At 34.1% G+C, this 7,500-nt stretch overlaps 8 non-coding genes across 8 annotated transcripts; all 8 read left to right on the top strand.

The window, feature by feature from the left end:
• The first annotated feature begins 551 nt into the window (after positions 1–551).
• On the top strand, positions 552–658 carry LOC148625899 (U6 spliceosomal RNA). Its single transcript, XR_015920447.1, has one exon. It is a non-coding gene; the product is annotated as a U6 spliceosomal RNA (small nuclear RNA).
• Positions 659–1,730: 1,072 nt separating this feature from the next.
• On the top strand, positions 1,731–1,837 carry LOC148625898 (U6 spliceosomal RNA). Its single transcript, XR_015920366.1, has one exon. It is a non-coding gene; the product is annotated as a U6 spliceosomal RNA (small nuclear RNA).
• A 585-nt stretch (positions 1,838–2,422) lies between these two features.
• LOC148625897 (U6 spliceosomal RNA) lies at positions 2,423–2,529 on the top strand. The gene has a single exon (XR_015920365.1). It is a non-coding gene; the product is annotated as a U6 spliceosomal RNA (small nuclear RNA).
• A 585-nt stretch (positions 2,530–3,114) lies between these two features.
• Positions 3,115–3,221, top strand: LOC148625896 (U6 spliceosomal RNA). The gene has a single exon (XR_015920364.1). It is a non-coding gene; the product is annotated as a U6 spliceosomal RNA (small nuclear RNA).
• Positions 3,222–4,295: 1,074 nt separating this feature from the next.
• Positions 4,296–4,402, top strand: LOC148625895 (U6 spliceosomal RNA). Its single transcript, XR_015920363.1, has one exon. It is a non-coding gene; the product is annotated as a U6 spliceosomal RNA (small nuclear RNA).
• Positions 4,403–5,476: 1,074 nt separating this feature from the next.
• Positions 5,477–5,583, top strand: LOC148625894 (U6 spliceosomal RNA). Its single transcript, XR_015920455.1, has one exon. It is a non-coding gene; the product is annotated as a U6 spliceosomal RNA (small nuclear RNA).
• A 585-nt stretch (positions 5,584–6,168) lies between these two features.
• Positions 6,169–6,275, top strand: LOC148625893 (U6 spliceosomal RNA). The gene has a single exon (XR_015920362.1). It is a non-coding gene; the product is annotated as a U6 spliceosomal RNA (small nuclear RNA).
• A 1,075-nt stretch (positions 6,276–7,350) lies between these two features.
• Positions 7,351–7,457, top strand: LOC148625892 (U6 spliceosomal RNA). Its single transcript, XR_015920361.1, has one exon. It is a non-coding gene; the product is annotated as a U6 spliceosomal RNA (small nuclear RNA).
• Positions 7,458–7,500: the final 43 nt, after the last annotated feature.

Below are 7,500 nucleotides of genomic sequence, written 5' to 3'. Positions count from 1 at the left end.
TTTTTGAATTTTAATGACGGTTTATGACTTTTGAATTTTTATTATAAATATCTCAACTGACTCTTGCAAATAAAATTGTGCTTTTTAACTTTTCTTCCCGTTCTCTTCTTGAACGCATTTGAGTGTCATTCTATTTCACTTGTTTTTATTTCTTCGTTGTCGTAGGCAACGAGATAAGGGTGAAAAATATCCCCGCAGATCGGCCACCGTTTGTAGCTGAGGGGAAAGATGTTTAACTTTAAAATGCGAAGACGTAGGTTCAAATCTGAATGTCAAGTCACTTACTTTTTTTTTTTTAAATTAGTTGTTATTTATTTTCGCCAACAATATCACTTTTGTTTAGTCTAAGCATGTTCATAGTTGTTTCAATCTGCCATTTCTCTGTACAAAATAACGGTTTAAACTTGTATGTACGGGCTTACTGCAAATACGACTACAACGTATGTCCAACGTTTCAGCAACTCGGTAATGAATATGCAAATATTTCTTACCTTGTGTTCAGTTTTAAGTCAAATGTTGTACTTAAATACCGATCAGCGCTACATGTAACTGTACTCGCTTCGGCAGTACATATACTAAAATTGGAACGATACAGAGAAGATTAGCATGGCCCCTGCGCAAGGATGACACGCAAATTCGTGAAGCGTTCCATTTTTTTTTCGACTGAATAAAGTATTCTAGAGACTTATTTTTGAATTTTAATGACGGTTTATGACTTTTGAATTTTTATTATAAATATCTCAACTGACTCTTGCAAATAAAATTGTGCTTTTTAACTTTTCTTCCCGTTCTCTTCTTGAACGCATTTGAGTGTCATTCTATTTCACTTGTTTTTATTTCTTCGTTGTCGTAGGCAACGAGATAAGGGTGAAAAATATCCCCGCAGATCGGCCACCGTTTGTAGCTGAGGGGAAAGATGTTTAACTTTAAAGGGAGGAGTCGAACGCACCCAAGATGTCAGACGTGTTTTGTTACAGTGTTCTTAATGTTTGTGGAATTAGTTAGATTATCAGTTTTGGAATGGATTTTCCAGCCGAAATATAGTGATATGATGGACATAGTTACACAAGTAGTAAGTTTCAGTTGACAAAATACGTATTTATATACAATTGACATTATCGTGATAGCTTCTGCCGTTTTTGATTTGAGGGTCTTGTGGAAAATTGATTTATGAATTCAATGTTGAGAGATTAATTTATGTGAAAATGGATTGTCTCCCGAAAACATTAACTTCTTTGTTGAAAATTGTAAATGAACAATATACTGATTTTAGCTGGACATCTACTGAACAAAATGGAAGAATGAAAATATCTTTATTGTGGACAAATGGTGATAAATCAACGAAACGGAAATCTAATGCATCTAGAAAACGTGACCGGAAACGACTGAAGCAATTTGTAGAAAAGATGTTTAACTTTAAAATGCGAAGACGTAGGTTCAAATCTGAATGTCAAGTCACTTACTTTTTTTTTTTTTAAATTAGTTGTTATTTATTTTCTCCAACAATATCACTTTTGTTTAGTCTAAGCATGTTCATAGTTGTTTCAATCTGCCATTTCTCTGTACAAAATAACGGTTTAAACTTGTATGTACGGGCTTACTGCAAATACGACTACAACGTATGTCCAACGTTTCAGCAACTCGGTAATGAATATGCAAATATTTCTTACCTTGTGTTCAGTTTTAAGTCAAATGTTGTACTTAAATACCGATCAGCGCTACATGTAACTGTACTCGCTTCGGCAGTACATATACTAAAATTGGAACGATACAGAGAAGATTAGCATGGCCCCTGCGCAAGGATGACACGCAAATTCGTGAAGCGTTCCATATTTTTTTTCGACTGAATAAAGTATTCTAGAGACTTATTTTTGAATTTTAATGACGGTTTATGACTTTTGAATTTTTATTATAAATATCTCAACTGACTCTTGCAAATAAAATTGTGCTTTTTAACTTTTCTTCCCGTTCTCTTCTTGAACGCATTTGAGTGTCATTCTATTTCACTTGTTTTTATTTCTTCGTTGTCGTAGGCAACGAGATAAGGGTGAAAAATATCCCCGCAGATCGGCCACCGTTTGTAGCTGAGGGGAAAGATGTTTAACTTTAAAATGCGAAGACGTAGGTTCAAATCTGAATGTCAAGTCACTTACTTTTTTTTTTTTTTTAAATTAGTTGTTATTTATTTTCTCCAACAATATCACTTTTGTTTAGTCTAAGCATGTTCATAGTTGTTTCAATCTGCCATTTCTCTGTACAAAATAACGGTTTAAACTTGTATGTACGGGCTTACTGCAAATACGACTACAACGTATGTCCAACGTTTCAGCAACTCGGTAATGAATATGCAAATATTTCTTACCTTGTGTTCAGTTTTAAGTCAAATGTTGTACTTAAATACCGATCAGCGCTACATGTAACTGTACTCGCTTCGGCAGTACATATACTAAAATTGGAACGATACAGAGAAGATTAGCATGGCCCCTGCGCAAGGATGACACGCAAATTCGTGAAGCGTTCCATATTTTTTTTCGACTGAATAAAGTATTCTAGAGACTTATTTTTGAATTTTAATGACGGTTTATGACTTTTGAATTTTTATTATAAATATCTCAACTGACTCTTGCAAATAAAATTGTGCTTTTTAACTTTTCTTCCCGTTCTCTTCTTGAACGCATTTGAGTGTCATTCTATTTCACTTGTTTTTATTTCTTCGTTGTCGTAGGCAACGAGATAAGGGTGAAAAATATCCCCGCAGATCGGCCACCGTTTGTAGCTGAGGGGAAAGATGTTTAACTTTACAATGCGAAGACGTAGGTTCAAATCTGAATGTCAAGTCACTTACTTTTTTTTTTTTTTTAAATTAGTTGTTATTTATTTTCTCCAACAATATCACTTTTGTTTAGTCTAAGCATGTTCATAGTTGTTTCAATCTGCCATTTCTCTGTACAAAATAACGGCTTAAACTTGTATGTACGGGCTTACTGCAAATACGACTACAACGTATGTCCAACGTTTCAGCAACTCGGTAATGAATATGCAAATATTTCTTACCTTGTGTTCAGTTTTAAGTCAAATGTTGTACTTAAATACCGATCAGCGCTACATGTAACTGTACTCGCTTCGGCAGTACATATACTAAAATTGGAACGATACAGAGAAGATTAGCATGGCCCCTGCGCAAGGATGACACGCAAATTCGTGAAGCGTTCCATATTTTTTTTCGACTGAATAAAGTATTCTAGAGACTTATTTTTGAATTTTAATGACGGTTTATGACTTTTGAATTTTTATTATAAATATCTCAACTGACTCTTGCAAATAAAATTGTGCTTTTTAACTTTTCTTCCCGTTCTCTTCTTGAACGCATTTGAGTGTCATTCTATTTCACTTGTTTTTATTTCTTCGTTGTCGTAGGCAACGAGATAAGGGTGAAAAATATCCCCGCAGATCGGCCACCGTTTGTAGCTGAGGGGAAAGATGTTTAACTTTAAAGGGAGGAGTCGAACGCACCCAAGATGTCAGACGTGTTTTGTTACAGTGTTCTTAATGTTTGTGGAATTAGTTAGATTATCAGTTTTGGAATGGATTTTCCAGCCGAAATATAGTGATATGATGGACATAGTTACACAAGTAGTAAGTTTCAGTTGACAAAATACGTATTTATATACAATTGACATTATCGTGATAGCTTCTGCCGTTTTTGATTTGAGGGTCTTGTGGAAAATTGATTTATGAATTCAATGTTGAGAGATTAATTTATGTGAAAATGGATTGTCTCCCGAAAACATTAACTTCTTTGTTGAAAATTGTAAATGAACAATATACTGATTTTAGCTGGACATCTACTGAACAAAATGGAAGAATGAAAATATCTTTATTGTGGACAAATGGTGATAAATCAACGAAACGGAAATCTAATGCATCTAGAAAACGTGACCGGAAACGACTGAAGCAATTTGTAGAAAAGATGTTTAACTTTAAAATGCGAAGACGTAGGTTCAAATCTGAATGTCAAGTCACTTACTTTTTTTTTTTTTTAAATTAGTTGTTATTTATTTTCTCCAACAATATCACTTTTGTTTAGTCTAAGCATGTTCATAGTTGTTTCAATCTGCCATTTCTCTGTACAAAATAACGGTTTAAACTTGTATGTACGGGCTTACTGCAAATACGACTACAACGTATGTCCAACGTTTCAGCAACTCGGTAATGAATATGCAAATATTTCTTACCTTGTGTTCAGTTTTAAGTCAAATGTTGTACTTAAATACCGATCAGCGCTACATGTAACTGTACTCGCTTCGGCAGTACATATACTAAAATTGGAACGATACAGAGAAGATTAGCATGGCCCCTGCGCAAGGATGACACGCAAATTCGTGAAGCGTTCCATATTTTTTTTCGACTGAATAAAGTATTCTAGAGACTTATTTTTGAATTTTAATGACGGTTTATGACTTTTGAATTTTTATTATAAATATCTCAACTGACTCTTGCAAATAAAATTGTGCTTTTTAACTTTTCTTCCCGTTCTCTTCTTGAACGCATTTGAGTGTCATTCTATTTCACTTGTTTTTATTTCTTCGTTGTCGTAGGCAACGAGATAAGGGTGAAAAATATCCCCGCAGATCGGCCACCGTTTGTAGCTGAGGGGAAAGATGTTTAACTTTAAAGGGAGGAGTCGAACGCACCCAAAATGTCAGACGTGTTTTGTTACAGTGTTCTTAATGTTTGTGGAATTAGTTAGATTATCAGTTTTGGAATGGATTTTCCAGCCGAAATATAGTGATATGATGGACATAGTTACACAAGTAGTAAGTTTCAGTTGACAAAATACGTATTTATATACAATTGACATTATCGTGATAGCTTCTGCCGTTTTTGATTTGAGGGTCTTGTGGAAAATTGATTTATGAATTCAATGTTGAGAGATTAATTTATGTGAAAATGGATTGTCTCCCGAAAACATTAACTTCTTTGTTGAAAATTGTAAATGAACAATATACTGATTTTAGCTGGACATCTACTGAACAAAATGGAAGAATGAAAATATCTTTATTGTGGACAAATGGTGATAAATCAACGAAACGGAAATCTAATGCATCTAGAAAACGTGACCGGAAACGACTGAAGCAATTTGTAGAAAAGATGTTTAACTTTAAAATGCGAAGACGTAGGTTCAAATCTGAATGTCAAGTCACTTACTTTTTTTTTTTTTTAAATTAGTTGTTATTTATTTTCTCCAACAATATCACTTTTGTTTAGTCTAAGCATGTTCATAGTTGTTTCAATCTGCCATTTCTCTGTACAAAATAACGGTTTAAACTTGTATGTACGGGCTTACTGCAAATACGACTACAACGTATGTCCAACGTTTCAGCAACTCGGTAATGAATATGCAAATATTTCTTACCTTGTGTTCAGTTTTAAGTCAAATGTTGTACTTAAATACCGATCAGCGCTACATGTAACTGTACTCGCTTCGGCAGTACATATACTAAAATTGGAACGATACAGAGAAGATTAGCATGGCCCCTGCGCAAGGATGACACGCAAATTCGTGAAGCGTTCCATTTTGTTTTTCGACTGAATAAAGTATTCTAGAGACTTATTTTTGAATTTTAATGACGGTTTATGACTTTTGAATTTTTATTATAAATATCTCAACTGACTCTTGCAAATAAAATTGTGCTTTTTAACTTTTCTTCCCGTTCTCTTCTTGAACGCATTTGAGTGTCATTCTATTTCACTTGTTTTTATTTCTTCGTTGTCGTAGGCAACGAGATAAGGGTGAAAAATATCCCCGCAGATCGGCCACCGTTTGTAGCTGAGGGGAAAGATGTTTAACTTTAAAATGCGAAGACGTAGGTTCAAATCTGAATGTCAAGTCACTTACTTTTTTTTTTTTTTTAAATTAGTTGTTATTTATTTTCTCCAACAATATCACTTTTGTTTAGTCTAAGCATGTTCATAGTTGTTTCAATCTGCCATTTCTCTGTACAAAATAACGGCTTAAACTTGTATGTACGGGCTTACTGCAAATACGACTACAACGTATGTCCAACGTTTCAGCAACTCGGTAATGAATATGCAAATATTTCTTACCTTGTGTTCAGTTTTAAGTCAAATGTTGTACTTAAATACCGATCAGCGCTACATGTAACTGTACTCGCTTCGGCAGTACATATACTAAAATTGGAACGATACAGAGAAGATTAGCATGGCCCCTGCGCAAGGATGACACGCAAATTCGTGAAGCGTTCCATATTTTTTTTCGACTGAATAAAGTATTCTAGAGACTTATTTTTGAATTTTAATGACGGTTTATGACTTTTGAATTTTTATTATAAATATCTCAACTGACTCTTGCAAATAAAATTGTGCTTTTTAACTTTTCTTCCCGTTCTCTTCTTGAACGCATTTGAGTGTCATTCTATTTCACTTGTTTTTATTTCTTCGTTGTCGTAGGCAACGAGATAAGGGTGAAAAATATCCCCGCAGATCGGCCACCGTTTGTAGCTGAGGGGAAAGATGTTTAACTTTAAAGGGAGGAGTCGAACGCACCCAAGATGTCAGACGTGTTTTGTTACAGTGTTCTTAATGTTTGTGGAATTAGTTAGATTATCAGTTTTGGAATGGATTTTCCAGCCGAAATATAGTGATATGATGGACATAGTTACACAAGTAGTAAGTTTCAGTTGACAAAATACGTATTTATATACAATTGACATTATCGTGATAGCTTCTGCCGTTTTTGATTTGAGGGTCTTGTGGAAAATTGATTTATGAATTCAATGTTGAGAGATTAATTTATGTGAAAATGGATTGTCTCCCGAAAACATTAACTTCTTTGTTGAAAATTGTAAATGAACAATATACTGATTTTAGCTGGACATCTACTGAACAAAATGGAAGAATGAAAATATCTTTATTGTGGACAAATGGTGATAAATCAACGAAACGGAAATCTAATGCATCTAGAAAACGTGACCGGAAACGACTGAAGCAATTTGTAGAAAAGATGTTTAACTTTAAAATGCGAAGACGTAGGTTCAAATCTGAATGTCAAGTCACTTACTTTTTTTTTTTTTTTAAATTAGTTGTTATTTATTTTCTCCAACAATATCACTTTTGTTTAGTCTAAGCATGTTCATAGTTGTTTCAATCTGCCATTTCTCTGTACAAAATAACGGTTTAAACTTGTATGTACGGGCTTACTGCAAATACGACTACAACGTATGTCCAACGTTTCAGCAACTCGGTAATGAATATGCAAATATTTCTTACCTTGTGTTCAGTTTTAAGTCAAATGTTGTACTTAAATACCGATCAGCGCTACATGTAACTGTACTCGCTTCGGCAGTACATATACTAAAATTGGAACGATACAGAGAAGATTAGCATGGCCCCTGCGCAAGGATGACACGCAAATTCGTGAAGCGTTCCATATTTTTTTTCGACTGAATAAAGTATTCTAGAGACTTATTTTTGAATTTT

Source organism: Perna viridis, chromosome 2, assembly GCF_037379345.1.
Source record: "Perna viridis isolate PV_CMFRI_1.1 ecotype Kerala chromosome 2, ASM3737934v1, whole genome shotgun sequence".
NCBI lineage: Eukaryota > Metazoa > Mollusca > Bivalvia > Mytilida > Mytilidae > Perna > Perna viridis.
This window is presented reverse-complemented; position numbering and strand designations above follow the sequence as displayed.